Source organism: Agelaius tricolor, unplaced genomic scaffold (genome assembly GCF_023055355.1).
Source record: "Agelaius tricolor isolate 1412-34295 unplaced genomic scaffold, bAgeTri1.0.p SCAF_10, whole genome shotgun sequence".
Classification (NCBI taxonomy): domain Eukaryota; kingdom Metazoa; phylum Chordata; class Aves; order Passeriformes; family Icteridae; genus Agelaius; species Agelaius tricolor.
This window is the reverse complement of record NW_027269270.1, coordinates 1,346,088-1,363,025: the sequence shown is the minus strand read 5'-3', so window position 1 is coordinate 1,363,025 and position 16,938 is coordinate 1,346,088.

Here is a 16,938-nt window from a genome sequence, read left to right as displayed (position 1 = left end):
TCCTGTGATGTCCTCCTTGGCACTTGCTCAGTCTCCATGAGCCTTGGTTCCCCTCCTGTGTGCTGCAGATAACAGAGCTCCCTGGTCTCACAGGAGGGTTTAATTTCTCATCATTTGACAGCAGTGTGCTTTGATAGGTTTGATGGGCTCAGCCTGTTTTCAGCTAAATATTTAAACATTTTACCCATATATGTGTGTGTGTGTATATGCACATGCACGTGCGAGAATTATTATTCAAAACCTCCATCACACTTTTTATGTAAATTCTGGTTTAAAGTTTCTAATTTCCCTTTTTTATATGCCTGTATAAGGTCAAGGTGCTCTAGGAATTCACTCCCAAAACCTTCTATATGTAAATAGTAGCTCAGCACAGTGTAAGTCCAGACTTATGTACACTTAGCAAATTAAAGGAGGCTCATGTGCCACACTGAGCAGCAGACCCCTGCACTGGCTCTCTGCTGTTGGACTGAGCTCTCTTCCCTTCCCACAGAAGGGGCACTTTGAAGCAAACTGGATCCAGTCCCAATATACTTTGAAGAGGACAAACACAGACCTTTCTTTACTTAACTGTGCGTTGGGCAATCTAAAAACCATATAAGCACCAATCTTATTCGTTATTCCATCTCCTCCTCTTCCCTACAATGAAGCACTGTTTTATGCTTATATGTATCAATAAATGGACCTATAAAGAAAATAATGAACATCCTTGAATACCTTCAGAGCATACTCTATTAATTTTAAAAGGGACGCAACATACTGCACCCCTTGTATTTCACCAAGATAAAAGCCTATAGATTAATTCCTATTAAAACAGTTGGTATTTTCAGGGCATGCAGATGTAATTTATGGAGAGGCATAATACTCATATTAGCTCAAAGGCCACAGAAACTGTAGATCTGTGTCTGTTAGTGTAGTTGTACAGGCATTCATTGTACAGAGAGCAGTTGAAAAGGCAGAGTATGTAATCTGAATACTAAATTTGTGAATAGTTTCTCATTTGGGCTGGTTAGGCTTTTCAAGCGCAGCGGATGCTTTGTGGGGGACTTTGTAAAACATTCTGCTAATATATCACATGGTTCCTGTATTTTCTTCTCTTATCTTTACTCTCAGAGCTTTATTCATGAAGACACAATATTTGATTCTTAAAAGGGCACCAGCTCCTGCTCTGTGCTCTCCACCTGAATTCAGTGTGCTCCGTGTGAGACTATTTTTACAGCAAATACTTCTTCCTTTCTCTATAAAGTGGACAACTTTAGGTGTATAAAACCCAGAAGTATACAAGAAACAGATATTTTCCCTCACCCTCACACATCCCAATTGCTATATCCAAGTTACTTGGAAAATAGTATTATATTTTCTTTTTTATCATCCACAATAAAAGTGTACAGATTTTGTCTTTTATTATAGAGATATAAATGTATATGGATATTTCATTTATGAGGAAGGGAAATTCTAAAGTGTCCTAACAAAATTTAATTATGACACAAGCTACTAACAGAGAATCCTTGAGCCTGGGATCATTTTTATTCGTTGCTTGTACAGCACCTAGCACAATGAGGATTTATGCATGACCTAGCTTCCCACTTAGTACTTCAACAAAAATAAGAATTAACTCTTGCTCTGCTTATGGCTGGAAAACACAGTACCAACAGAATTATATACATCCTGTACTGCACAGAGAACATCACAGAATTATGAAGCTTGTGAAGCAGGCAATACAGAAGCGTGCTGGATCTGTTTAAATTACTGGAGCTGCTGGAGGCATTTAGGCAGAGAGACAGTTGTTACTCAAAATTTGGCAAAATGACAGGTATGAATTATGTTGAGTATTGCAAAGTACCAGGGAAGATTCAGTGAAAAATGACGAGGCTCACAGCTTTGCAACAGCTGAAAATTTGGGGGAAATGGAGTTCTTCCACTTCTCTATGACAGGATTACCATGAATGTTGAATGTCAAAATGTCACAGTTGTCATCTGGGTTTGAAAGGGCTTCTACAACACAGAAGACTTCTACCAAATTCAGGTATGAACATTGTGGGAGCAGCTCTTGTAGGGCTTCCAACACTGACCTGCTGAGTTCAGCCTGCTCTTGTCATGCTGGGTGAAATACAGAATAGATACAGCCACTCAATGCATGCATTTCTGTACTTGAAAAGAGTTTCTACTACAGCTCTTTAAAGCTTGGCAAAGAATTGAGGAATAGGGACATTTTCTCACTGAATCCAGCCTGTAAGTGCACAGCACTGGCCAGTGGCTTTCCAGGCCCAGGAGCCACAGGGGTGCCCCAGGCCAGCCTGGCAGGAGCCTCAGCAGCCCAGGGTCCATCCCACAGCACCCAGGCCAGAGATGATGGTCAGTCTAACCAAGAACCCTGATCTTCAGGGAAAGCTGTGCCGATGAGGCAGCTCAGAGGTAAAGCCAAGGAGTCAGCCTGCAGGTCAGGAACATCAGGGTCCATGGCTTGTAGGAGACCAGCCCTCCTCAAACAAATCCAGACTCCAGGGCTGAGCTTAAATGAGCTCCTCACCTGTGCTAGGAGCATGGGTAAAAGCTATGCTGAGGCTGATCCAGGTCATTTAGGTCTGTTTGTGCCAACCCAGCTTGAACTCTGAAAAGTACAGAACAAGGAGGAAAGTAAGAGTTGACCTGAGTGAGGTCATGACCTCATGGAGTGAGGTTGTGTCACTGACTGTGCACACTCTCACTTGGCAGGAGCTGATACAAAATCATTGAATAATTTAGGTTTTGCAAGAGACCTCTGAGATGGAGTACAGCTGTTGCTCCAGCACTGCCAGGCCTGCCACCAACCCATGTCCCCAAGTGCCACATCTCCATTGGTTATGTGTCCCCCTCTCCTTTGCTGGCAGAGCAGTGCTGTGCATGAGGGGTGTAACTGGTGAGTTGAACTCACATCACACCTGACTTTGCAGGAGCTTGCAGATCTCCCTGCAAGTTAAACAGGCTGTTTTCCCTTATTCTACTTGGGTGGTTGTGGGGCCTTTCTTCAAAGCACCTGAAGGATGTCCTGTTAAATCATTTCAGTCCTCACTCACCACATTTCCAAAAACAACACCACCCCTGTTCAGTGAGCATAGCTACAGAAAAGTCAGCATGAATCTACAGGAACGCACTTTACCCTCATTAGTTCTTGTTCCTCTTCCTTCTCTGCTTTTCCAGTATCAAGCCAGTGCTTGTAGAGGGCCAGGAAAAGGCTAGGTGGGTAAAAGTGGTTCCTGTGGATGTCAGGGACTGAGCAGGTCTTTCAGCCTGACAACAACTGCTGCAGGTGTGTGGCTCTGCAGTCAGACCTGATTCAGGGGTGAGTGCAGCAGTCCCAGGTCAGGGATTAATCAGTCCCCTCTGAGCTGTTCAGCACAAGGCATGGACTCAGAGGGAGCAGTGCAGTGTGAGGGATCACAACTGCACTGAGCACTGAAAAGCTGTCATACAAACCAGTCCTTAGGTCCTTGCAGAAACGGGGTGTTGTGGGTCTCATGGGTCATGAAGTCAGAACACAAAATAATCTGAGAAAACAAAAATGCCCAGCCTTTCACCTCCAGAAGAGGCACAGCTGAACAAAGGCTGACACTGTCATCTCAGAGATGAAGGACAGCCTGGGGCCTAGGCCCAAGTCTGGACTGTGGGTGACTAGCTTACAATGCTTGCTTTGCAGGAGTTTATTTATTTCCCCTCCATTCACAAGGGCTCTTCTGCCATAAGCACCTTGCTTCACCTCCTATTCCTCATCTTCTTCTAGAGTCCATGGAAATGACTGATGTGTCCATTTTGCAGCTCCAAGCACCAAAATTAGATTCCTGATTGTAGTCACTCTCCAGAGGAGCATTTCTTTCTCCAATGACCACAGAGGGAGGCTGCATATACCAGCTGGCTAAATCAGTTCCTCAGAGTGGGTGAATATCCCTGTCCATAGTTCTGTTCTTCACTGAGGAAATAAAGCTGATGGTACTGCTTCTCCTCTGTCAACTGTGTTAGAATCAGCAACACCCCTGGGGCAGGGACTTGCACACAGCTGGGAATGCCAGCGGGCAAAGGGACATTTTAAAAAGGGGTTTTTATGCCTCCTTTGTGCCTGTAAGCAAAGTGTCATCCTAGAAGTGTCCTGGGGCTTGATTGTGAAAAGAGACACCTGAAATTAACTGGCCACATAATCAGCTTTAAGCAGAGCTAGGTTAACTTTGATTAACCGCAAATAACATTTTAGATCATAAAAATAAAACATTAGCATCTTTTTATGCTCCTCTTAGCACTGCATGAAACAACACGTGACCACAGCCTTTTAAAGCTGCATGTTAACTTTTATTGCAAAGCTCTGCTCTGCCTCGCTCCAGCAGCAGAGCTGACAGAGTGCTCCACAGCCCTTTTTAGGAGACTGATTCTTTTAGTGGGTATAAGACTTCTTCATTTTCCAAAGTTTTATTTATTATTCTTATTTGACTTGAGGAAAGGAATAACATTTCTCTACATCCAGACATTACCCGCACATAACTGTGGAAGCAAAGAAAACATAACTTCATTCTTGTGGTTTGAAAATGCCTCCTTTTTCCTGTTTTTTTTTTTTGTTGTTGTTTTTAAGAGGGAGGCCTTTCTACTTTTTAGTTCTCCTTTGGGGATATAAATCAATGAACACATCATTTGGTCTCTATATTAAAGAGGCAATATTTTGCTCCTGGCTACATATGTGGTCATTTTCTTCTGAGATGTGTGCTTCTTTCTATTTATTAGTATCTTCAAGGGATTCTTCCAAATAAAATTCTGGGTGGTGGAATGATGGCTAAAGAAGACATTATTTTATCAGGTATCTTTTCTTTAATAAACAGGCCTGAACTTATATCACTAACATGAACAGATTCCTCCTACTGACCTCATCTAAAAAGACTGTCTAAAATCTACGAAAGTGAAAAATAAAAGATTCAAGTTTTACAGCATGATGAATGAGGACATGAATAGAAGAACTTTTTCAGATATTATCTTTGTTTTCAAAATTACTCTCCTTGTTGTTTTTGTTGGTTTATTGCATCCATACACTAGTTCTGAGAATAACGCTCTCAGAACAAGATTTCTTCATGCCAAACACTCACAGAGTGGATTAAGAAGTCCTATGGAAGCCCGAGGTCTCAGCTTAATCCTTGCATTATAAAGGCAAATGCTTTTCCTAGTGGCTTGCTGCTGGTTTGTTGGGCTGGTTTTTAATTCAACAAAGGTATAATTTTACATTCAGCTCTGAAGTTTCATTAAAAATAGCTGTTGAAAAAGATCCTTAAAATCAGACAATGTTTTCTATGGAAATTTTATCCAAACTAACTATAGGTCCTTAATGTTGACTTGATCTTTAAGTGATTTCTGCACTATACTGAGTTAGCTTAATTGGCTGGCAACATAATCACAACCCTCAATGAGGTTATCCAGGAAGGCTCATGCGAGACTTTTGCACATTTACACATATGACCCTTTAAAATAAAGCATTTGTCTGGATGTAGGTGGTGGCTTCCTCTTTTGTAAGACAAAAGAGCTCTGTTGAAAACCCTCATTTAGTTGTCATTGCCCTAAAATCAGAGATACCGAAAGAGGAAAACTGACTTGTCTAAGAATTACTGTCTGTGAGTGCTCTCAAAGTATGACAGAGCTATGAAAAACCAGAATAACCGAGCTGTGGGGCTGACCTCAGATTTCTCCATGGGAATGGTTTTTTCCACTGCCTCCTTTAAAAGGTGGTTTCTCACTTGAGATAAGGGAAGCTCCATCAGCTGCTTCATAGAGCAAAACTGACACCCACTGGCCACCCCCAGTACTTGAAACACTTTGAGCTCTCGAGCAGTCCTGGCTTCAGGGCAGAGCAGGACAAATGAGAGGTGGATCAACCTCCCAGCTCATCTCAGCCCTTCTTCCTTACAGGCCATGGCCTCGGCTTTGTCAGTGGTAGCCCCAAAACCCCCCTGCCACAAAGTGGGGAGACACGTGGTGTTACAATCCTTTTGGCTCCTGAGCGAAGGTAAAAACTCAGTGGTGAAAACTCCTTTTACATGACAAATGTCAGGGCTCCCATCCCTTTGTGTTTGAAGCTGCACCAGCTTAACTGACCATTTCTTCCCCAGAAATATGAGCAGATGTTTCATTTGATCAGTCCCAGACCTCCTGTGCCCACGGTCCACCACACTTCCCTGCATCAGCTCTTTGCAAGCACCCATCCATGTGCTGGTGGCCACTCAGCCAGACTTGCTCAGCTGTGCTCTGGCACAGCTCTGTCTCTAATGCATCCCAAACTTCTCTGCAGAATCCTCTCTCCTGCAGTCACTGGGTGTTATTATCAAGGCTCCCAAAGGTAATGTTTCCTACCAAGTGCTGTCACCTGTGTGTTGTGTGAGGAAATGTCTCCTCCTGCCTTCCTGTCACAGAACAGGCCAGAATTGCACTGCCATTTACACATCTATTTTTCAGTCACATCCCATGTTCATATCTGAATTTTTCCACTTAGGCACTTCCAATGGGATTGCCTTTTAAGTAGCTCCTTCCTACCAAATATCTTTGTTTTAGATTATATTTATCTTCTCATGGAGAACTTCAATTTTTCCTGAGATTCAATCTAATTCTTATTTCCTCCTCATGTCATATATCATCATGTTCTACTCTCTGCTATTACTCCTTACTCCTGTCTGGACTTTGAAACTCTTCTCTGCTCTCTAATATGTTCCTGATTTCATATAGTACATCATATCCTACATGGAACATGTCACTGAGCTGAAGGGAACATTATTATATTTTATGTAACCAGTGCAGCTTTTATGCCTGCATGATCAGTTCACACTTTAGCTGTTTTAAACACCCCACTAGTACATTATCCAAAATTTAAAGCATGGTATCTCGACTGCACTGTCCTGTTTCTTATCACAGCTTGCAGACAGTGTAGGGTAACTTACAGCATTAGACAGGGAAGAGGTGTTTTTAACACTGAGCAGCTTCATCCATGCACAATCTTCCTGCCAGGGCTGGAGTTGGATCAACCTCAGGGGAAAAAGGAAACTGGGGTAGACTGTGCTCTCTCTTTCTGAACACTTTCAGATCATCCCAAGCTACTCTCATTTTTTTTTTTCAAATTCCACTCAGAAATTAATACTCTGATTTGATTTTACAGTTCTCCTTTTAGCTTTTAAATTCTCCGGGCAAGCAAAACAACCCCATCCATTATCTTAGAGGAGCTCAATGAAGTTAAAAGTTTATTTGATGTCACATTATTGATGACACATTATTTGGTGATGTTTCCTGGTGGGTTAATGAATAAGTTGAAGGCAACAAGTGACAGCTACCTCTCTAAGGAAGGGGCACAGTGTTGCTCTGTATTTCCTGGTGCTATAGTTATCCACTTTAGCGTCAACAAATTCCTGACTTCAGGACAGGCTGCATGGAGGCTGGGAGTCCTTAGGGAGAGCACAAACATCCCCAGACAGTGCCATCAGGGGGAGCTGCCCAAAGACTTTAGGGGCACTCATTGCCACACATCCACCACTATTACAAGGGACAAAGATCCCACCCTGACTTCCCAAGTCCTGGGTCTGAAGCATTAACCTTTCACAGAGGTCCCTGAGGGGCAAGGAAGTCAAAACTCCTCGGCCCAGGGCTGTGTGGTGTTCTTTGTGAGCAGGCAGAGGTGCCCTGCCTGCCCCAGCATTCAGGAGCAGTTTGGAAGGAGTGGGAGGGACAGTCCCATCCATATCTGTGAGCAGGCAGAGGTGCCCTGCCTGCCCCAGCAGTTGGGAGCAGTGAGGAAGGAGTGGGAGGGACAGTCCCATCCATATTTGTGAGCTGTCCTGCCTGCCCCAGCATTCAGGAGCAGTTTGGAAGGAGTGGGAGGGACAGTCCCATCCATATTTGTGAGCAGGCAGAGGTGTCCTGCCTGCCCCAGCATTCAGGAGCAGTGAGGAAGGAGTGGGAGGGACAGTCCCATCCATATTTGTGAGCTGTCCTGCCTGCCCCAGCATTCAGGAGCAGTTTGGAAGGAGTGGGAGGGACAGTCCCATCCATATTTGTGAGCAGGCAGAGGTGTCCTGCCTGCCCCAGCATTCAGGAGCAGTTTGGAAGGAGTGGGAGGGACAGTCCCATCCATATCTGTGAGCAGGCAGAGGTGCCCTGCCTGCCCCAGCAGTTGGGAGCAGTGAGGAAGGAGTGGGAGGGACAGTCCCATCCATATTTGTGAGCTGTCCTGCCTGCCCCAGCATTCAGGAGCAGTGAGGAAGGAGTGGGAGGGACAGTCCCATCCATATTTGTGAGCTGTCCTGCCTGCCCCAGCATTCAGGAGCAGTTTGGAAGGAGTGGGAGGGACAGTCCCATCCGAGCACAGGCACAGCAGGAAGGGTTGCAGGTTCCAGCTGAATTATTACACGAAGTGCCAACCTGTCCCTCACAGTACAAATAGTCATTATTGCACCTCACTCCAGTTTCTGCTCTTGCCTGGATTACCATTTCTCCCAAACTACAACATGCAGCCTCATGGCCAGAGGTGGTTGAGGAGAACACCAGCCTGAGGTGGTTCCTTGGAGAACAAGGAGCCCGTTCATCCCCCGATGTCACCATTGCCCAGGGGTGGCAGCCACTGGTGGGACAGAGGGGACACCTTGCAGCCTCACTGGGAGGAACTGGGCTCCCTGTGCCCCACCCAGAGAGGGGGTAACATTTAACACCAAACTGCAGCAGCAGGTACAGCTCCCCTGCCTTCCCCTTGCAGCAGGAGCACATTAAAATAACACCAAGCTGCCATCGAAATGGCTGATGGCAACACATCATTTATTGATTTTCCCTGCTTAAAGCTTAGCCATGATTTCAGGCATGCAAAATTGCATAACATCAGAACAATTTGTTCTTTATGTTATACAGAGAAGGGGAAAAATGTTCAATAAAGAGTCCTGGAATTTTCAGGCTATGCCTTAAGGTAATCATGGGGTTGTGAGACTGCAGGTAAGTCCCCATCCTGATTCATGTCCACACAAATGATGCATTTCTCTGCTGATTTCTGTTTGAAAATTCTTTTTCCTTATTCAGACTAGATTTATCTCTATATAGTGAGACTCTAAGGGAGAGAATTGTTTATATTGATGAGCCTTGTGCTGTTTAGCTTTCAAATTTCACTTCTCAAAGCAATTTCTGAAAAAGAACCCACCCCATCACCTAAGAGTATTTGCTTATTCAAAGTCCACAAAGAGAGATAATTTGGGAACTGCACAAGAAATCCCTCAGCAAACTGGCATCAACACATCTGAAGGTTTGGATGCTGAGAAGTCCCTCAGAGAGGGACAACATGGAGACCATCCAAAGTCACCTATAAATGTATTTCACTGGGATCACACCTGCATGGAAACAGTCCCCAGCCAGTCAGTGCTGCTGGGTAAATCCCATATTTCATATTCTATATTCCATATTCCATATCCCATGGGTTACTGTGTGTTTATATGCACTCACCTGCTGGCTGAGTGTTCAGCCTTGCTGACTTCTTGTACCTTTGCTGGGATAACTCAAAATCTACACAGAGATCCAGCCATCCAGTACAATCTAGATATTTTCTATAAGTGATATGAATTCAGATGGAAAATCCCAGAAGCCAGTTTTAACAGTGTTTTTAATGCAATCTTGTTTATAGACTCACAAGCAGAATTTCTGTCATTTTACCAGCTTTTTCTCTGTTGTGAGACAAAGGCTTGTCTTTTACTTTGATAACTAAGTACTGCAGATGTGGCTGGGTTTTTTTTGTCTTGTTCTTTCAGTGGCATTAAATATATAGACTTTCTCCTTTCAATTTTCATGTTTAGGTCTCAATTCAACAGAGTACTTAAACCAATATCTTCATTTTAATTTAGCCCCTTTTTTTTTGCCATCTAGAAATTGAGTGAGCTCCATAAGTGCCTCTTCCAGTTTAAATTAACCTTCCCATGCATATTAACAGCTACAGTACTTATATTTCTGCAAGAGTCTCCCTTGACCATCACAGGACAGAAGGGCTGAAAGGTCTTATAATCCACATATGCAAGAAGCAAAGACAGAGCACAAAGAGCAATATAAAGTGCAGAAAAGAGCTGGTTTCCAGTGGACTAAGAATTTTTTTGTAGTATCACAGTTATCAGCAAGAGACTTCAAGGGAAACTGCACTCATCCCAATTTTTTTGCCCTTAATGCATATTTAAAATCCATTTCAAATTTCCAGTCTTGCAGTGCTTCTTGTGTTTTGGATGGTTTAATATTGCCTTTAAAGGTTATTAGAAAAATAAATACACTGATCAAAGGGTTCTCTGGAGCTGCAGTTCCATCTTTTCATAAATAATGGGAGCACAGAGCCGAGGCACAGCGAGCACGTGGCCGGGCTATTTATTGCTTTTCTCTGGGGCACCATTTATCTTACAACCACTCCAGTTCACTTTTGGAAACGTGTCTGAGTGTAACACTTGCACAGGCACATTTTGAAAGCTGGCTCTGATAATTTATGTACTTTGTGTTAGGCAGCTTCCAGATCCTGTGTTATTTTTAAAGCTTCTCTTTCCACAATGATGTTCCCCATTTTCACTAAAACAAAGCAGGAGGGAAAAAACCCCACCTGCAACAGACCTAAAGGAAAACCTGTGTAGTTGTAGAATAAAATTTCAACCACATCACTCCCTACATCACATTAGTCCTTTTGGGCCACAACTTATTCCACTAAGACAAAAAAAAAAAGGGAAAAGTTAGGGTTTAGTACAAACTACTATAAATTTGTCACAATCATTAGTCCAGAGTAGGAGAAACAGAAGAAAACCAAGCAGCTCTGCAAGTTTACTGTAGTGAAGGCATGTCCTTTCCAATATACCTTGACACATAGAAAAATGTGCAATTTGGTAGAATCTTTTCCATCAAAACTCTGAATTGTTGGGGGTTTTCCCTCCATTTATATTTCTGCCAGTCAAACTTGAAAAATGTCCACCTGAACTAAAGTTTGCTACTTTTGGAAACATATTTCATGATTCATGATCCTCAGTGTTCTCAAGGAAAAAAAAAAAAAAAAAAAAAAAAAACAAACCAAAAAAACCAAACAGGTTGGTGAATGGCAATTAATGAACTGGCAATTCCTTTTTTAAATTTGAATTTTATATTATGAAATCTCTAAAAATTTTCAGCTAGTTATAATCTTTATGTTTGCTGTTAATCCATAGCTGCAGGCATGGCAACAGAGGGAAGAGAGGACAGAAACAAGCAGTACCCAGCTCAAGCTCTGTGAAAGGAGAACACGTGGAGATAACTAAGGAATAATATTATTTGCTCACTCTGATCAAGTTTCCAACAATCAGTGATTTTTTAACCACAGTATTTACCAAGTGAAATCAAGGCTACACACAAACACCAGCGTGTTCCAGATCATTTTTACCCCCCCACACTAATTCAAGTCCACATGGCTGAGCCTGAGCACTTCCCACCAAGTGGCCTTTGCACACAAGGAATTATCACATTTCTGGCCATTTTTTTGTTTGCCTACCCATGCCTATTTGTTTTAGGGTGCTGTGAGCCAATTTTGGCATGGCAAAGGCCACCTTATCATGATTTGATAACAGGCCAGGTTATTATTTTGTGTGATATCAGCTATTTCTCAGCAAGGGAATACACCTTAACGTTTACACATTTACACCTTGGGGAGGCTGGCTACGCATAATTAATGATGGATATTTTTAGGTGTGGTTTTTTTAAGAACCAAGAGCAGATGATGAAGTTTCCTGTGCAGTTGCATGTGTTTGCAGGGGATCTCCTGGAACCCTCCTAGGACAAAACACACTCCACATTTTCCCAAAGTTAGTGATGGATATTTTTAGGTGTGCTTTTTTGAAGGACCAAGAGCAGATGACAAAGTTGCCTGTGCAGTTGCATGTGTTTGTAGGGGAACTCTCCTAAAGCAAAACACACTCCACATTTTCCCACTACCTGAGCTCCCAGAGCTCTCCAGATCCCCCTGTGTATGGCATCCATCCTTCCCAAGCTCTTCACCATCCCCAAAACCCCTGAGCAGGGTCCCAAGCTCCTCTCCCACATCTGGGGAGGCGTGGGATGCCTGCCCTCCTCCCCAGGCTGCAAACTTTCCCCACTAAAGGTTACAGAGCCAGCAAGCGAGGGGTAATTCACACAGCAACCCCCAAAACTTTCCACCACACTTGAACTTTCTCTGTGGTAAAAGGCAGCAGAGGAGTTTGATGTTGATTATCAGTTTTTCCTCTTGTCATTGCAGAGTGATTGCAACTGCCATGGCACAGCCCTGCACAGCTGCTCTTTGAAAGCACCGGGGGTGGCAGTTGGGCACCATTTGTGCTGCTCGTGGGGGCTCAGGAATTAACAGCCCCCTGCTTCACTTACACAGTGAAACAATACTTCAGAAGTCACCACAGAACACACCAGAAAGGGTTTAAATTGTAGGGAGGAAAAAATAGAGATATCACAAGAAATAGAGATCAAATAGAGATATCAGGGCAGCGTTTCAGCACCTCGCTTTGGGCATGGTAAAGTTTAAACCCAGGGGAAATCCCAGTGATGGGAATGAAGCAAGAGATGCCCAGGCTACACATTGGCCCTGTGATGAGGGTGGAGAAGCACTGCTCACTGAGGCTCTGGACTAGAGACACCTGAGCTACTTGGGTTCCCTTTTGTTCTCCATTTGTCCACCCTAAAGCCTGCTTTGCTCTCTTTTTCTAATTCACTCAGCATTCTGTTTCAGTAAATGTTTATGACCCTATTACAGGATACAGTTTTAGATTACTATAATAAAAGAGAGTTGATAAAACTTCATTATCCGTGGTGGCAGAGAAAGAATAAAATCTTGCACCTTCAAGTTCGTCCATAACATTGGTTGCAATAACCTTGTTAAAAGCCAAAGTGCACACACACACACAAAAAAAAACCCCTGAAAAACCAAATTCACTGTTACTGAATTCAGCATCAGAATATCACCACTGGAAAGTGCCATATTAAGCATAAGTTTACTAAAGCCACCATTTTTTATCATTGCATTTATTATTTTGGGGCAACCCCTTTTTGTTCCCTGTGTTATTAAGGTGGGAAGTGTGTGAGGAGTGAAGTACAGGAACATCATCTCAGCAAGGACAAATTTATACCTGAGCTGGGGTGTGGAGCTCAGAAATTCCTGTGGTCTTTTCCTTTAAAAAATAAATCGCTGGTACTTTAATCATTTATCAGAAGGGAGAGAACGTTTGTTTCAAAGGCACAGAATGAGGGCTTTAAAATTAAACTCTGCTCATTTTCAGCTTCTGAGGGAATGCAGAAGTATCAAGGATTTAAGGATCTGCAGGGATGCTTTAGCTCCTTTATGTTCCACAGGTTAAAAAAATAAATAAATCTCTTTTCCTCCCTCTTGCCAGGTGTGCAATAAGGGACATTCTGATAAACTCAGTCCTCAAATTATAGTTTTATGTAAAAAATAATAAAATAAACCAATGCAAAAATGCTGTATTAACAGCTCCTGGAAAAGACTCCCTTCTACCCCTCCCATGGCATTTTAAGAGTCTCCTTTTGTTTGGAAGATGGGTTTGACGGGGCCATGCAGCACTGATGCTGAACCACCTGCTGCTGGACCAGAGCACCCCATGGGATGTACTGCACATCCCCATTGTCTGGGCAAGGGCACGAGCCTGGAATTCCCATGGGATTCAGGCTGCAGCACCCCAAGGAAGAGTGCTGCAGCATCAAAGGGGCACAGCCAAGGACAGGCAGAGGGAGGAGGGGGTTGTGCTGCCAGGGTTTGGGAAGGGTTCCTGCAGGAGAACTGGCTGGGTCACATCCTGCACAACGTTTGCACCACACCAGTCTGGAGGAGCATATTGGGCATGAAAAGCAGATCTCAGAGGGTTCTTTGATAGCAGAGGGCTGGGTGAGCTACCCAGAGCTCAGGGCCAGCCAGGCTGGCTGCAGGGACTGCACAGGAACAGGAGGTGGTGGCTGCACCTCCTGCCCTGCTCCAGCTGCACCAACTCCCCGTCACCCTCTGCGAGCCTCTGTGCATTTCTTGCACTTCCTTCATCTCTCACCCTCTCCTCCCAAGAAGTCTTTCTCTGCAAGGAGAAGCCTCCTCCTTCTATTTGAGCCAACTCCACTTGGCAGCTGTGGCTCCAGATGTGCTGGTGGGGAGCAGACCCCACCTGCAGGTGCTTCCCCTGCTCCCAGTGGTGAAAACCGAGGGTGCTGCTTGTTCTGACCGTGGTTACTCTGTGGTGTTGTGAGGTCCTCAGGACCAGGTGAGAGATGAAAATTTGACTCCCAGTTCTCAGAAGGCTGATTTATTATTTTATGATATATGATATGATATATGATATGATATGATATGATATGATATGATAAGAAAATGATATACTAAAATTATACTAAACTATAGAGAAAGGATACAGACAGAAGGCTAGAAAAGAATGAATAATAAAAACACGTGACTGACCAGAGTCCTGACACAGCTGGACTGGGATTGGTCATTAAGTTAAAACAATTCACATGCTGGGTAAACAATTCTCCAAATCACATTCAAAGCACCAAAACAGGGAGAAGCTGAAGCTTCCCAGCTTCCCAGGAGAAGAAATCCTGGTAAAGGGATTTTTCAGAAAATATCATGGTGACAGTCACTCCTCTGTCAAACGTGGCCAAAAGGCTGCCAGGGCACCCAGGTAGGTGAGAGGTGGGGAAGAGAGGGAAATGGAGATGCCACACAGCTGGGGTGTCCCCTGGGCCCTTCCTGTGAGCAGAGCAGGGAAGCCAAGCCACAACAGAGAGAGGCAGGTGTGCAGGAGAGGAGATACTCAGGGCAGCACGAGGGGCTGGGTGGGAAAAGATGGAAAAGATGCAGTGAAGGAATTGGGTTTGTATCCAAGACAGGCAGGAGGAGCACAGAGCCACTTCCTTGCCCGTGGCACCATGGTCTGTGTGCCTCACAGGGAGAGCCTCAGCCTCATCTCCTCTGCAGGTGCCAGGGGAATGGGGGATCCCTGCCTGAGAGCTGTCCTAGACGGAATGCTGGTTTGATTGTGTTTGGAGTAGTGCTGCCAGCACCAGGGCTGCTTCTCCCTGAACCCACCTGAAAATCCATCTTTAACTTATGGCCCTGGTCCTGGCTACCCTTCCAGTCTGGGCTCTTGGCACACACCACACTTGGCCTTCCAGCTGGAAGCACAAGGGCTTCAGGAAAAAACTCTCATTCCAAATCCTCTTCATATAAGCAAAATGCTTGATATTTGGGAAAACCAGGAACTCCCCAGCTGTTCCATATATATTTTTTTTTAGAAGTTAAAAGAGAAACTTGGAACGTTCCTGATCATGAACTTCTTGTATTAACAAAGCCCTGTTGCACACACAGATCATGGACATAAAACCAGAGCAAGGCCAGGCTTTGGGTCTCCCAACCACATATAATTTTCCCACTGGGGTTCCTGGTGCTAGAAAAATAGCAAGGCTGCATTTCACAAAGACTTTTGGTCCTACCCCTGAAAAAGATCAGGAGGTGGAAAGAGGAGGCTGAGGGGAGAAGGGAGATGTTTAAAGAGTCCTTGGGAAAAAGACCTGTTTTCTGAAAGGGGAAACAACCCCCAAAAGTCAGTTTTGCTTCTTTGTATAACCATGTCCTGCCCTGTAAGAAACTAACCTCAGGCACACTTGGTACATCAAAATAAAATTTCAGTTCAGTGTCTTGGATGGAAACTGCTCAACATGAAAGAGGCAGTTTCACATAGATGTCATAAGGATTTGGGGTTTCTGCCCACATGCAAGAGAGTGGAAAGCTGCTTTTAAGCCCTCGGAGAAGCCCCATTTGATACATCAGCTTGTGGGATGGACTGTGCCTCCCGGGGTTGGAACAAGGTTTTAACTTAGCTTGCCTGGAGCCCTGGGGGTGGCTCAGTGAGCATCTGCCAAGGCTCCTCAAAGGTAGAAGTGAAGCTGACGCCTATTAGTCAGAAACCACCACAAAGGCCAGCAGCAGGAGGATGCTGGAGCCCTGGGTGTGCTATTTAACACCTGCCAGCTCTCACAGCAACTGTATCCTATGAGGCTGTTTCCACTTGCACTTGTGGTTAGCAAAACCAAACCCCAAACCTTCAGCAATTAACACTTCTACTCCAAGGTTTCTGCTGCAGAGGGCTGTCCTTGCACGTCCCAGCCTCTCAGAGGGAAAATGAGTGCTGGAACACCATGTATGGGTTGTTTGGGTTTTTTTTTTGTTTGTTTTTTTTTTTTTTTTTTTGTTTATTTTTTTGAGGCTTTACTTTCAGGAAAGCCAGATGTGGCTCAGCAATGGGGAGAAAGGGATCAGGGAGATGAAAAGATGGCACAAGAAAAGGAGACTGCTGAGAATGCATGGCCTGTGCAGAGTAAAAAAATCTTTCTGGATACTCAAATTCCTTTGAAAATCCAAAGCCATGGGGATAAAGCAGTGAAGTGTCTTCCTTTTAGCCTCTTTTAAAATACCCTCCAGCCTGTGATCATTTAAAGAGGGGCTAAGGAGGGGGATTAATCCACATTCCCCTAAAGCAGCTTCCTGCCTGAAGGCCTGTCTGCTCCCTCCTGTTTTGGCTCCCATAGCCCAGCTCAGACACAAGGCAAGAACTGAGCTCTGTCCTTCAGCCTGCCCTTGCTGCAGCAGGGCTGCCTGGAAATACACTCCCAGTTACCAGGATGCTGTTTCACTGTGCTCCTCTGTGGATTCTGCTGCCCTGAGGATGGCACAGGGCTGCTGTGCCAGGAGAAAGCTGCTTGGGAAGGGGGAAAAAAATTCTACAGACCTTGGCTTGTTGCTCTGGTTCCTGCCAGGCCAGGAGGCAGGGAGGGGAAGGAAACAGGGAACAGCTTTTTGGAGGGAGGGGGTCTCCTCTGCACCCTGACCCAGGGAATAGAGGACATGACAAAGAGCTGCTTCTGCATATCCAGGCCCCT